Here is a 15,782-nt window from a genome sequence, read left to right as displayed (position 1 = left end):
CTGCACCGAGGATCCCGGGCGGCTTGCGGGCAGACGACGGCCGGCCGAGCTCAGAGCCTCTCCTCCTTCCTGCCCAGAACCTCCCAGCAACTCCTCCTGGACCTGCGAGAGCCGGAGAACAGAGGTACGTGGCAGAGGCTGCTTTCCTGAAGGTGAACCGTTCCGTCCAATTGCCTTTTCCCAGAGAGCAAGAGGGAGGGCGGGAGAAGGAACCGAGTCCTGTGTGAGTGTGTGTGAGAGGGAGAGACGACGGGAGGCGAGAGGAAAAGTCTGTACTCGGCGTTAAAAGCAAACAAATCAGAGGTGGAATAAGGCTGGTAATTGCTGCAAGACCGCCTTGATCCTCGCAGTGGGGGGAGCTGAGCGCACCGCGCGCAGCCGGCGAGGACAGCGGGCGGCCGCGGGCGCTGGCGAGGGCTGCGGGACTTGGGCTTGTCCTCAGGAAACACATTTTATTTTTATTTTTTTGATTACTTTGACACCGTGGCATAGAAGGGAGGAAAAGAGGCGAGGCTCACTCGCTCCACCTTCCATCCGCTTTAAGGGGATTCCGGTGTAAATGTCAAGCGATTCCTGAGCCTCTCTGCCATCGGAGGAGGAAACACACGCGCGCGCGCTCACGCACGCTCCGGACCTCACTCAGCAGCCCCTCCACGAGCGCACACCACCGGACTCCGGTTCCCTATGCCCCTGAACGGGGACGGCGGATTGGCATCTTGGAAGCGATGCAAGAGCGATAAGGCTGGCGCGGGCCCGCGGAAGCTGCAGGAGCATCGCTAGGTGTTGCCGCCACCGGGAAGCCGGGCTGCAGGTAGGTGCGAGCCGTGCCCCCGCGGGCTCGGGGGACTCGGGCGGCCGCTGCAGGACCGGGGCCCGGAAGCCCTCCCCTGGGTCCGGAACTGGTAGGGGGCTCTCCGGGGAAGGCGAGAGGGGAGAGCCGATGCTGGTCGGGCGGCCAGCGTCCTCCTCGCGGGTAGGGGTGCGGGTAGAGGGACACCGAGAGGGGATCCGAGCGCACGAACGACGTTATCCGAGCGCGGTGCCCTCCCTCCTTTTCGGCTCCGTTCCTCCTAACCCTGCGAGCGGCCCGGCCGAGGGTGAAAGCGAGTTTTAACTGGATCCCTCGGCCAGATCCAGCCGGGTTGGTAATCCTTTCGGACTCCTCACAAGGAGTTGCGGGGGGTGGGGGGGGGGGTCGCGTTCGAGGCAGGACGGTTGGGGCGCGCCAGGTCGCCCTGCTGAAACCCCTACTTTCTGTCCACTTCTGATGAGCTAGTTCTCGGGCCTGCCTGCAGACGTGGGCGTTTCAAGGAGGCTCGCGATTTCCCCACTCCTAACTCTCTCCATACAGAACCGTCCCGAGAAGTTCCTCAGCCCCATCTATTTAAAGGGTTATTTCAGGTTGGGAACGGACGCTTTATTCCCGAGTGAAATGAAGCTTTCATAAAGGCTATTACAAGAGAGCTTCAGGAAAAGCGTTATTTTGCCGACTGCGTTCAAAACAACAGCAACAAAACCCAAACAAACAGCTTCGAGAAACGAATGGGATTTTCATTTCTTTCCCAGTGGAAGCCTCCCAGCTCTTACTAATAGTGCGCGGTGTTGTTTCTGCCCCATTGCTTGCCTGCCCCTTCGCGCCTTCTGTCCCCAAGGGCCGGGTTCCTATCCCGAGGTGTTTCCTTTTAGGCTATTGAGCCTCACTCGCCAGCGGGGAACGTGTTGTTTCCAGAAGCTGCGTTTGCAAAGGAAAGTTTGAGACTCGCCGCCCGATTTCTCCAAGGACTGCAGGCTGAGCGGTCTGGTCTCCACTTGAGAAGGAGTAACGGTGGGCGCTTGCAGAGCCGCCGCCTCCCCACCCCCGTGGCCGCGACGCTCTCCTCTTCAGCATTTCTCTCCCTGACCATTGCCTGAAGCGTTTGGAATCAGATGTGTCCTTACCACAGTGGCTAGCTAGCCTCTCTCTCTTCAACCTTGTGCTGAAGAGAGTTTGGCTTGTGGCAATGAGACAGAAAAGAAAAAAAAACCTTCTGTTTGTGTTAAATCCCCTCTTGCATTTTGTTGTTTTTGGAACAAAAAACCCCACAAACACCCAAAACAAACCTGAATGCAACCTTTACTCTGAAAAGTACCCTCCAGGCAGTCAGTAGATGAGTCCTTCTCTCAGGGCAGGATGAATTTCAATGACTATTGACTGAATGATAATTATCTGGTTCCTGTCTTCCCAACTAGATTGTTTGAGACATTAATGTTCAGACTGTTATCAATTAACACATTAAAACTGCTCTATTAAGCAATGTAAGTTAAGACAGTTGAGTCATTTAAGATTTCGGTGTAAAGTGCTAAATGGCAGTAACTAGCAAAGGAGCCTGAAAACACTTCTAAAGGCTTTAAAAACCAGAGCATTACGGTTACAGGTATTCACTCCAGCCTCCCTGTTCCCACATGTACTCTCAGACTGGTGAACCTTTTACAGTTTCAAACTTGGCACCTAAAGAACCTTAAGAATGATCATACACATGTAATTTAATTTTTTCTTTTCCTACTTTATTCTGTTCTGGTTCTCATCCTGGGTCAATTGTTTGCATATTGACCTCTTTAGAGTCCTATTTTTTAAAGCCACCAGCAGCCATTGAAAGGCCATCAGTAACTACACTGAAGCGCATTTTATTTTGGTTTTCTGAATTTTCAATAAAAATGGGATTGTATTATTTATAGATAGTATGCTATGAGAACAGTGTCACACCAACCGAATGCTCAGACACGGCCACAGTTTAGTGTTTTGCTTTCTATTAGGCATTTTTTGAAATTGAAAATCCTGATTCTTTTGCACACCTTTAATAAAACTTTGTGGCTTAGGATGCATAAACTTACGTATTAACATATAGTGCCATGATATATGCCTCTTAAAGAACCAAAACCTTGACATTAATGCTACAAGTTGTGCCAAAGGGGAATTGAAGTTTTCTGAGTTTGTGATTTTGAATCTGAAAAATGTTAGCTACTTTAACACTGACAAATGGGAGAATGAAGATTTATTGAGATGCCCATGGATCTATGTCAAAAATGATACATATTGCTTAGAGACTACATTATAGTATTTACTAACCACCAAGTTATAAAATGTGATGACACAGCTGTAAAAAGGCCTTTTTTAAAAATGTGGTTACTTTTCCTTTTTAAAAACTTATAAAGGAATGAAATTTAGGGGGTAATACAAGATTTTATAAACTTTATTTTGTGTATTATCAGATAATCTTAGTGGTCCCGGATCTAGTATTTTAACAAATGACCCCTTTACAATGTGTTTATGAACATTGAAATATTGAGAGTGTATTTTAGGGTTGGTTTATCATTAATTACAGGTTATGGATTACCCTGCATGGGGAGGGTAAAATGTGCCTTTCCAGCATTTTCCAGGATTTCTTACCATGGGCCCTAAGAGAAGGTGTTCTCAGATTCTGCCTAAGTTCAGCTGTGGCTGCAAACTGATGAACATTGCCTCTCTAATGCATGTGTTAAACTCGCAATGCTCCAAGTGTCATCAGTTATTTCTAATATATTTGAGAAGATGAAACAACCAGAGTGCAAACAGTTCAGTGCCCATGCTTTTACTTCTCCAGTATTTTATTAGGGATGCCTCATTAAGTCGCATTATTCTGCAGCTGTTTTGTTCATTAAAGATTCAAGTAAAAATAAGGAACTTTACTGTGCAATGCAGTTTTGTTTCCTTGGTGAAAAACCATACGTTGAGGTAAAATAAGCATCTAACATAGTCCCCTTTGATCTATGCCTGACATTTACAAATGCAATTCATCAACCTGTTATTAGTAGGGTTCCCTCACAACACAGAGAAGAAACACATTAGCACAGATGCTGTTAGATATGAAGGCCACACTAGCTAAATCAACGTCATATCTATCTGGTCCACATACTTGCACAGTGTTTCACATGATACATCTTACTTAGGAAGCATTGATTTTTTTTAATGCCATGTAATATGATGAATTTGCCATTTTGTTCAGAAATTCTTTGGTTAACTTTATTTTGAACACTGTATTTGAAGCATATTGAACGATACCACTGGAAGAGGAGGAATAATTTTACAATGAGTCTTTTTAGAGAACAGTTTTACTTTAGGTTTGGAGCATAGGCTGAAACAGGGGAGATGGAAAGAAGGACATGACAACCAGAGACCTAAAAGTTAGTTTTTGTTTCTTAGTTGTCATTCACCACTGATTTATTGGGTAATTTTTAGAAAGTCTGATTCTATTCATTTGGCACAGTGATTTAGTGTCCTTGTCAATGAAATATAACAATTCTTGTCTTCTACTTATTCTTAACAGAAATTTTTAGAGGAATGGTTAGACTTATTGGAACGTGAAGAAAATTACTATTTAAATACATTTCTCTGCAATATCTATCTAATCTCTATATCTATACATATATATGCACGTGCAAATGCTTTTAATGACACCTATGGAGAATGCTGATTTTTGTATCGAAGGGGGTGAGGACAACTATAAAAAATGTGTAGATTGTTAGGTACATAGTTTTTCACTATTTTGCATGATTTGACCTACAGTACAGCTGTATCCATGGTTTAACAAGGTCGTTTATAATTGAGTTTTACTGTTTGAGCCACTGTTACATGCAGTATATTTTTCCTCTTTAGTTTTTTTTTTTTTTTTTAGGTATTTTTGTCCTTGCTCTGTCAGGCCTGTCTAACTGCCTACTACATTTTTATTTGTTAGGCTACAAATGCAAAAATAAATCAATTTTGTCCTCTATATGTAGGGATGCTTTGGGATGTGTTTATTGACACTATGACTGGGAATTTCAACATATTTTAAACACTGAATATGTCTGTATGCTGTCTTTATTAAATATGCACCTCCACAGTCCAAACATAAACCTCGCATTACATTAGAGCATACTATTCTGGTTTACAAGTGTTACCTACGCATTTTCCAGCAACATATTGATATTATAGGCCAAATTTATGTTAGGTTTTCATAACCCACCCACTTCCAATGTATATACCACATGTATATGTTGGATTTCATCCTCTGCTGTAGTGATAGGCCATTTAGTCCCTAGGATCAGTGAAAATCTGGCCTTTTTTTAGGCAATTGATTGTTATGACCATTGGGAAATACAAGACTTTCAGGTTACTTGGGGTTCAGATGAAAAGTGAATATATTCACTATAAGGAGAACGTTCCATTTTGTTCACAGTGATCCAGATGGGGTATGAGAGATAACCAAGGAATCAGAGCTTATAGTACACTTTTATTAGATAAGATCCTTTTAATCACTTCCTTTAGTCTCTTGAATTACTCCATAGTAGCTGTAATTGTTTTATGATTTCCTCTGAATGGCCAGTTAGTGAAGGTAACTGTGCAAAGTCTGTCTCCCTTTCCCTAGCAATAGCACAAACATAGTCATTCAATTAAATTTATATTTATTTTTGAAACCCTTTATAGAGAGACTGGATAATGTTGAATTCTTAGCAATTATGCTGGTAGGCTGGAGTTAGAACTTTGACAAAATGGGGACAAGTAGCCCCTTTGCTCTGTAAAGCTAATTCTTCAGATAAAGCCTGTAGAGTGCAAAGTAGCTTTTGATGAATGCAAGGTTTGTTTTGCTAAATATTTTTATGTTTTTTTTTTCTGCTGTGAACTAGTCACTGTATAATTGCATGCATGTGAATAGGCAACTGTGTTGACCTTTAAAGGTCATACAAAGATTGTAAACCTTTCAATTTCCAGTGATAATTGCCTATGACCTCCTGTTGCTGCATATGGAGCTTTCTGTTGAGTTTAATAATACAGAGTAATACTTAGGCTTTCTGTTGCAGATTATGCAGCTCTTTATAAGCACATTTACAAAGGTATCCATAGTAGGCACTATGACAAGATTTTTGGAAAAATGTATTTGCTTTGGAATAAAGTTTTCAAGCCAGAATGGCCTGGGCTATGAGGAGATGGACAGATTCTTTCTGGAACAACAACAAAAAAAATCGATCATTTAAAATTATCTATATGTAAAAACTGTGCAAAGTTTTATCTGATTCTGGTCGAGTTTTTCTTTTTTAATGTCCTTCTTGGAGAACCCAGTGAGAATTGAATTTAAATATTGGAGGAAGGAAATATGCCTGCTCTCTCCTGCTCTATTACGAAGAAGACCATCTTTATGAGAAAAGCAAGGTGTGTTGTTTGTTCCATTCTGCTTTTTTCTGGTTTCATATTCTTTGTCTTTATGGGTTGTAAAGTAAGCAAAAGCAGGGGAGTAAAAAAGGGTTATGTGGTCATAGGAATCTTAACAAAACCTCAAGCTAGTAGTGATATGACACAGAGACTTTGTTAGAATATATTGTTCAAGAGGGTAAGTGTTCTACGGTTCTAAAATTTGGTCTACTCAAGCAATATAGCTCTATGTACTAACGCAGTGAATTCATATCTGCTCAGATCAGTCAAGTATTCAGAAATAGCCAATGAAGATCATTTGAGGAAAACAATATGAACACTTTTTTTATTCATATTAGTTTATGGACAGTTTCAAATTCATTTAAGGTGGACAAATCTGGTTATTGTTATCATTTTTTTCTTAGTTTAGTTTTACCTTACTATAGGTGTATAGTGAATGGCATGCTCAAATTTGTTAGTGCTGGAGAGTTCAGAGAATTTCTTCTTAGAATGACTGTCAGACATACTAGTACCAGTGACCTGGTCCTGCTTTTGTTTGTATTTTCTTCAGAAAGTTGAGTTGAATTGAGCGAAACAGCTCTAACTTTAGTTCTTTGTTTTTGTGGTGTATAAGGAGAAAGGAGGTAGATGTTGTACCTTTCAGTCAGGCAATCCAAAGGCCAAGGGCAAAGTGACAGGGCATTGCAATCTCATACTCCATAAAACCATTTTGAATAGTTTTAAGTTCAAGGAACATTTCTAACCTAAATTTTTTCAGCTTTAGTTCTTGAAATGTTATATTACAGTAGTTTCCTGCTAAGATACGTGTTTAGCGTTATTGGAAATACCTGGTGTGTTTATAAATATACCAGAATTGGGTCAAAACTTAGATTTTACTATTTGACAAACTTAGATATAGTTGCTCATCTCATCATTTGCTGAGTGGTTAAAATTCTTTGGCTTGCATTTTGGCTAGCAGATACATTTTGAAAATGACTATTGTGAAAGCAGTGTGGTACAGTGGCGAGAGGTCTGGAGAAGCTTTTGTAGTTCTACCAATAAGTAACCATGGAACCACAAGAAAATCACTTTATTTCTATGAGCCTCAGTTTCGCAGCAATATTTCTTTTTTCAGTCAAGTTTGCAAGACAATTAAAAATTTAAAAAATTTCCCCTGTGCTCAGACCTACTCAGCATCACAGCATGAGAGTAATAGTACTATAAGACATACCTTTTAGTTAGGCAGTCAAGAGACATCTAGCACATAGTTCTTGGCATATTAGTAAATGTTCTATAAATGCCTTTCAAGAAGTGATTTTTAAAAGTTGTCCAGCTTTATACAATCGGGATGATGAGGATAATGAGGATAATAATGATTATGGTGATGACTAAAGAGTACAGATGTAGGGACATAAAATTGAATCAGACTAAATCTTATAATTCAGTTTAGCCATTTTGTCTAGTTTATATCATGCTGTTTTGTTGCAAAACAAGTTGTGATAGGCCATGAGTCTTAGGCTTGTTAGGGTTACATGTCTCTTCTTTAATGCTGGTTTTCATTGTCACTAAAATAAAATGAACAACCAAAATAGAACTAGACTAGCAAGTGAATACTCTTCATATACCTGTTGATAATTGAACACATTGATTCAAAATCTGTGTATGAATTTTTGAGAATTTTTCATTCCTGGGAAAAGCTTATTCATTTATTCAATAAGTATTTATTGAACAATTTCTAGGTGTTTGGGGTCTCTCAGTAAATAAAAAAAGACAAAGACACCCATCCTCATAGATTTTACCATTTCTGTATATTACTTGAAGTTTTGAAATGAATCTGGAGGAGTGGTTCCAGAATGTATTGTGCTGTGTCTGCACTTGCTACTAATTCTTGTTTGTAACTGTGAAGCATAGTTCTGAAAAGAAATTGTTAAAATAGTTAAACTGTCTGAGTTGGAATGAGATGTGAAGAAAAATAGCATAGTATAGTATATTTAAAGTGAGTGGGTTCCTTCCACCTCACAAGGTCTATGATCAAACCTAGGGTAACACAAACAGTAGCTCCTTTTCCTGAATTACACATATGAAAGGATAAAATCAGATAGTCTGAATGATTTGAGTTCAGTGACATGATACTTCTAGAGTCCCTTAAATGGGTCACACATTCAAACACTTACGGAGTCCGGCTGGGAATGTGAATGAGTGAAGCAGACCAAATGGAAGATGACAAATGGTAACTGACATCAGCTTCAGCTACAGTGTTGGGGATACCATAGTGAGTGGTGGAGATTCTGGCCAACATCTAAGTGGGAAAGCTGGGCCTTGGCTCCACGTATTGCCATGCCAGAATGTAGGTCTGGTGTTGCCAGATTTTCTGACTTGTAGAAGGAAACTTAGATGTGCAGATTTTTTGATGTGAAAGTTTCAGATTTTTAAATGATGGTAAGGAACTCAAAGTTAAAATACTATGTGGGTCAACAGACATATCTGAACGCCATATGCAGGCTAAAGAGCATGTTGACGGTGGGGGGGGGGGGGGCGGGAAATATGTGAGAACAGCTAGTTAGGGACTCTCTGTCATCTCTAGCCATAATTCTCCAACCCTGCTGGCATCTGGAGTGAGACTGGTTGCCAGTAAAGGGCTCAGCTGGAGCAGCTGAATAATAACGAGGAGTGGTTCAATCTTGTCTCTCTATTTAGTTTTCTTCATGTTGACTCATTGTGCAGTTGATGCTGAACTCACCTTGAAGTTGGTGGTATCTTGTAGGGTTTAAGAGAGATGCTGGAAATGCAGAAGTTTAAATTGATGCCATATATTTGGAATGTGCTTTGTAATTCTATAATGCCTTATTCTTTTAGATTAGTACTTCCTTTTTTTAAAAAAATATTTTTATTGATTTCAGAGAGGAAGGGAAAGGGAGAGATAGAAACATCAATGATGAGAGAGAATCATTGATTGGCTGCCTCCTGCATGCCCCCCCACTGGGGATTGAGGCCACAACCCAGGCATGTGCCCTTGACCAGAATTGAACCTGGGACCTTTCAGTCCGCAGACCGGCGCTCTATCCACTGAGCTAAACCGGCTTCTAGGGCAAGATTAGTGCTTCTTAAACTTCAAAATGCTCACAAGCCATCTGGGGGAATTGTGCTAGAATGCAGGTTGTAGAGTGGGGCCTGAGATTCTGCATTTCTAACATGCTTCCCGGTAAAGCTAATGCTGTTGGCCCATGGACTAGTTTGAGTCGCAAGGCTTTAGAGAGCATTCTCACCCTGAACTTCCATTCATGCATGCAGAAAGGTGGGAGGCCTCCAACCCTTAGCTCTGACAGGTTTCTCTCTGCAATAACAGCCTAAACCTGGCCACTGACTCAAAACACTTTTCTCAAAGGCTCTTTAATCTGAGCACAGAATTCATGGGTTTTGCTTATTTTTCTAGTCTTTTGTTTAGAGGACATATTTCTCCCCCACCCCCAAGTATTAATCAGACAGTATCTGTTCCTCATATATTAATACAAGTTTGATTCACTTCCTATAGCTTGAAGGAATAAGTTTATTTCTTAACTAAGGCATTATATTTGGCTCTCTAAATCAGTTTTGAAATTTTAACAATATTTGCTTCCCTTTAGGACTTAAATGTCAAAATTTTGGCCACAATATCTAGATTTTTGTTTTACTTAAGTAGTTATTATGAGTAGGCGAGAGGATAGATTTGAAAAATGATGGTTTATCTGTGTGTTTATTAGGCTTACTATTTCATTTTTTAATTTATCTTTATTATTGAAAGTATTACAAATATCCCCCATTTTCCCCTCATTAACCCCCGCTTTCCTGCTCTTGCCCCCTGTCCAAGCCTTCATCAACTGCACGATTGTCTGTGTCCATGGGTTATGCACGTAAATTCTTTGGTTAATCTATTCCCACCTTCCCTCCCTGCTCTCCTTTCCCTCTGAGATTCATCAGTCTGTTGCATGCTTCCATGTCTCTGGACCTATTTTATTTGTTAGTTTATTTTATTCATTAGATATCATATATAAGTGAGGTCATGTGATACTTGTCTTTCTCTGACTGGTGGGCTTACAGTTTAAAGTGACTGTTTCTTGCCTGCCTATGTAGCTCAGTGGTTGAGTGTCGACCCATGAACCAGGAGGTCACAGTTTGATTCCCAGTTAGGGCACATGCCCGGGTTGTGGGCTTGATCTCCAGTAGGGGGCATGCAGGAGACAACAGGTAGATGATTCTCTCTCATCATTGATGTTTCTATTTCTCCCTCTCCCTCTCTCTGAAATCAATAAAAAAAAATTTTAAAAAATGTTTAAAAAAATAAACATCTCTATATAGATGAAATGACTCTCTCTCTTTTTTAAAATCATTTTGCTCTGCTAATCGTAACCACCTTTCCACAGTGGTCTCTTTAGGATTGAAGACATAATGACTTATTATTTAGGGAGTTTAACTTCTTTATATATCATTAGCATTTTTTCCCCCCCTACACCAGTTTTACTAATGCCAGGTGTCATAGCTAGGTTTGTGACTCTATTGTACTGAGGTTTGACCTGGGCCTTATGTCAGAAGCTCAGTTCATTGGGTAAACTATTTTGTTGTCAGTTTTTTCAATGCCCTGGAAATGCTTATGTTTCTTATGCTGGCATATTAATTATAAACTGAGATTGGATTTAGACATGTCAGTCTGAGGGAGTGAAGCAATTTGTTTTCTTGCAAGTTGTATGATTAATATAGTTTGCAATAGTAATGCTATTAAAGCTTACTCAATTTCTTTCATTTAAGTGCTTAGAGGTTTCTGATATATAAAATAGCTTTGCTTAAAACTGAGTAATATGATTTCATTTCCCTGAGTCTGTTAGACTGTAAGCTCTGTGAGGAAGAACTATGTGTATCATGTTTCTATTGATTCCCAGTGCTTAGCATAGTGTCTGGCACATAATAGGTACTTGATGAATTTAATGGGAAGATGATCACGAGCTCATATTGATAAAATGTCTTTTTGCATTTTTTTTAGTGTATAAGGAAGGATCCTGTGAAGCATTGTCATTTATTCTGTCTGAGTGTGTGTTTATGTTGTGTGTGTGAGAGAGACAGAACTTTTTGGAAAATATAGAAAGAGAAAGAGAGGCTATTGATTTTGACCTACACCCGAAAAGTATTTTGGCATTAAAAAATACATACATTCTAGGCAAAATATCAAGGGAAAAAATAAAATTAGCATGCTGACTGATATTCGACAATTTACTGTAGTTTGGAGGTTTAGAGACTACATATGCTTGTGTTCTACTGTAAATTAAGTAATATTTGTCAATGTCAAACTTAAGTGTTGTTAATCACATATGGAATATACTTTGATTGCTTTTGTCAGTGACTTGACTCATCATTCGTTAGGGAATTTAAAGCCATTTATTCTTATCTACATAATTACCATTTTCATAATTTATCATGAACCAGATTTGCTTCTTTTCACCTTCAGGAACACTTTTGATTGTGATACCATTGTTCTTGGCTTTAATGACATTTAAATTTAATGTTCTAAAATTTAAATGCTATTTAGTATAGACAGTATGCATTCAAATATTTTATTTTAGTCATCCTAGATCAACTAAAGATTTTAAATGCTTGCTGCTATAGAAGATTTTACAAAATTAAAACTTTATAAATATTTGATTATTAAGAAAACTCATGTGTATTATAAAACCAAGAGTCAACTCCTTAGATCATCAAAAACTTAGTCACCTTTATTTTACTTTTTCCAATTTTTTTATTAAGGTATTATGTGTGTACATATCTTACCATTGCCCCCCCCACCCGCCCCACTCCCATATATGCCCTCACCCCCCAGAGTTTTGCGTCCATTGGTTATGCTTATATGCATGCATACAAGTCCTTTGATTGATCTCTTATCTTCTCCACCTCTCCCTAACCTTCCTGCTGTAGTTTGACAGACTGTTTGATGCTTTACTGTCTCTGTATCTACCTTTTTGTTCAAGTTTATAATGTTCTTTATTATCCATAAATGAGTGAGATCATGTGGTATTTTTCTTTCATTGACTGGCTTATTTCACTTAACATAATGTTCTCCAATTCCATCCAGGTTGCTGCAAATGGTAAGAATTCCTTCTTTTTTATGGCAGCATAATATTCCACTGTGTAGATGTACCATAGTTTTCTGATCCAGTCATCTGCTGATGGGCACCTAGGCTGTTTCCAGATCTTAGCTATTGTAAATTGTGCTGCTATGAACATAGGTAGTCACCTTTATTTTAAATGATTGAGTTAAATTGTATATATTAGCATTGCTATATGCTTAAAACGTTTCTTAAAACCCTTGAATATGATATCTTTTTTGAAGTATAAAGTATGCCTGTTGCATGCTTCCATGTCTCTGGATCTATTTCGTATTTTTGGAACTCCTCAATGAGTCAAAAGACAGTTTTTGAATTAAATGGACCTGTTATTTCCTATATTGTCCCAGAACATTGAGGTGTGTATAATTAAGATCTAAGTTTATTGAGTTAGAACTACTGTGAAACTTACTGAAAAAGACCTATTTTTCTTCCCCAACTCAATACAAAATATGAGATGAATGAAAAATTTAGGGACTGTATAATACTGATTTTTAATATCAACCAGTAGAATTAAAATCAGGCTTATTGTTTAGTGGTAAATTTTATTTTGGAGCAAAGTCCAAGTTATAATTCTAGGAAGACTGGGTTAGCTATTGTTTTCTTTGCGTAGTATCTTTTCCTAGCAGCTGGTTACATCTCGTCTGTAAGGTGGGCTTCAGTTTGTGACCAGTACTTCACTTTGTATTTGTGAAATCTGCTTCAAGGTCACTGGGTAGGTGGTATGGCAGACTGGAGTGAAATGAAAGACACAAAAATAAGACTGAATAACTGGCAGTCAGGGACTGAGAAGGTTTGCATTTGGCAGGGAATTCCAATGGGAAAGGAATTAGGTAGGGAGAAAATAGAGGTGAAAGGAAATTTTGTTCTCACTAGCATTTTTATACAAAAAAAAAGGAAATCCTTGACCTTTGAGAGAGATTAGAAGTTAGACAAAGAATAAATCCATTGCAGTTCTTGGGGGAACAAAGAGGCAAAGTGGCAACCAGTAGAAGTAAGACTGTTGAGAGAAAAATGCCTGATGCCAACCCAAAAGTTTCCCTTGGTCTTGTAAAAAACTGTATTTGAGAATAAGAAATTTTCATCAAGGTATTTTACCAAACTAGAAGTCTGAAAGAATGTTATTGAACATTTTTGTCATTAGTTTCTCATTGGTAAATTGGATTTAATTTACTTAGATCTCTCCAAGCTTCAATAAGCCAAAGATGACCATAGGTCATCCTATGCTTCTATTAACACATCTTGAACACTGTCCTTTCTCTCTGCTTCTTCCCCACACTATGAAATTCTTGAGGTCAGGAATGTTTCTTACTCTTCACCATGTACCACCCAAGCATAATCTAGAACATATTCAGACATTTAATATGTATTTTATTGATCTTTAATTTTTCATTCTAAAATTTGAAATTATTGTCACCTTTATGTTCCATAATAAACAACAGAATGTGTTTCAGAGGCACACATACGTACATTTACATAGTCCTATATTGTTTATAGAAATGCTTTCATGCATGTGATTTCATTTGATACTATAAAATGGCTGTGAGTTAGGGATAAGTGATATTTTCAATTCTGGGTGAGGAAACAGATAAAAATCATACAGCTAGCAATGCCAAGAGGCTGGTTTGAATTCAAAGCCTATCTGCTGGGAGATAATTCTCCATGGGTCTCTCAAGACATTAACTGCCCTTTTGTTCCATAAGATCTTTTTAAGGATGTTTCAAAAGTAAACTGTCTCCCTTTGATTCACAAGGCAGATTTGCCTACTGTCCAGCATAAAAAACACACAACAGTCTCCCTCAAGGACAAAGGGAGTTCTGCTTGTAGTCCATTATAACATATTTGGGTTCACTTAGCTCAGGGTTCCATAAACCAGTGTGTGTGCAACATCCGCATGGGCTGCTTTGCATCATACCTGTGGGACTTGGGGTAAGGGAACGGACTAACATTTATGCTACTTGATATTCAATGAGTAATAAAGTCTTTTGTTTCTGACCCAGGAGTCTCATGTCTTTTGCCAGCAACCATAAACTATGGTAGCCTAACTTGTAAGACTGTAAGTAAGGTAAAAATCTCAAACCCTTCACAGTTTTTGACAGTGTATCTTTCTGTCACATCAAATCATGTCTCTTTTTCTTTGCCTAGTTTATGTCCACTGTCATAGCTACTCTAAGTAAAGTTGTATCAAAAATGTGTGATCTACTTTACTGCTGGCAGGCTTTCAGTACTCCCCAACCTGAGGTCCATCCTCCTCTGATATTCAGAAAGATCCTTTAGTGGCAGTATAGAGGATAGGTTCCATGGGGGGCAGAATAGGAAGTCAGGGGAACCAGCTAGAGAGGTATTTTAGTGATTCTAATGAGAACTGGAAAGAGTTTGAAGAAGAGAGTTGAAGAAGGGAGGAAAAAAAGACACAATTTAGAGGTGGAAGATGGAACCAATGGGTCTTAGGGACTGAATGAGTGGGGGAGAGAGAGAAGAGAGTCAAGAATAGGTCCTCGCCTAACCGGTTTGGCTCAGTGGATAGAGCGTCGGCCTGCAGACTCAAGGGTCCCAGGTTCGATTCTGGTCAAGGGCATTTACCTTGGTTGTAGGCACATACCCAGTAGGGAGTGTGCAGGAGGCAGCTGATGGATGTTTCTCTCTCATCGATGTTTCTAACTCTCTATCCCTTGCCCTTCCTCTCTGTAAAAAATCAATAAAGTATGTTAAAAAGAAAAAAGAATAGGTCCTGGCTTCAGTGACTGATGTTATTTATACAGAAACATCCTGAAACCTATTGTAGTCTATCTAGATGAAGACAGTAGGCTTAATGTTAAGCATTTTGAGTTGAGATGCCTTGGGATATCCAAGAGGACATTTAAGTAAAAAGTGGTACATTTGAGTCTGGAGCTCAGGACAGAATTATGGTTTAGAGATAGAAGTTTGGGAGTCATCAGCATACATGTCGCAGTTGAAACCTTCTAACTGGATGAGGTCTCCAGAAAGAGTGTGTAGAAACTACCAAGGAGAGACAGACCTCTGGGGAACAATAATGTATGTAAAAGAATCTCAGCTCTACTTAATGTCAGCAGGAAGTGTCGCTTTCTCTCTGTTGTTCTCTGGATTTTTGCCCAGCTTTCAGGAACTTGGCCTCATAAACCAGGGAGTCCACCTTTCCTGCCTAGAGAAGCGATGATAGCAGGAAGAGAGAGCAATGAAGAAGAGTGGGCAGCGTGTTCAGAGTTCCCCATTTCCATTTTCCCTCTGCTATGCCCTGAATATTATCATGTACTAAGGCTGTGCCCCTGCATAGCTGTCACAGACTAGATCACTGTGAGGGGCCAGAACTTTTCATTTGTGGTCTTTATTCTCCATGGAGATCCACAGACAAAAAAATTAAATACCAAGTGTTTATAATGTGCCAGCCACTGTGCTAAGCACTTTACATGAATTACCTCATTTAAATCATGCAGAAATTCCAGAGGAAG

General features: G+C 39.5%; 1 protein-coding gene across 1 annotated transcript in view; it reads left to right on the top strand.

Moving 5' to 3' along the window:
- Positions 1–642: 642 nt before the first annotated feature.
- The window catches only part of TAFA2 (TAFA chemokine like family member 2), a gene marked incomplete at its 3' end in the record, with an annotated part of 416,622 nt that continues 401,482 nt past the window's right edge, over positions 643–15,782 (top strand). Inside the window, exon 1 of the mRNA XM_079773790.1 lies at positions 643–811. The remainder of the gene's footprint in view (positions 812–15,782) is intronic.

The sequence above is a fragment of the Cnephaeus nilssonii genome (assembly GCF_951640355.1).
Source record: "Cnephaeus nilssonii genome assembly, chromosome: 6".
NCBI classification, from domain to species: Eukaryota; Metazoa; Chordata; class Mammalia; order Chiroptera; family Vespertilionidae; genus Cnephaeus; species Cnephaeus nilssonii.
This window is presented reverse-complemented; position numbering and strand designations above follow the sequence as displayed.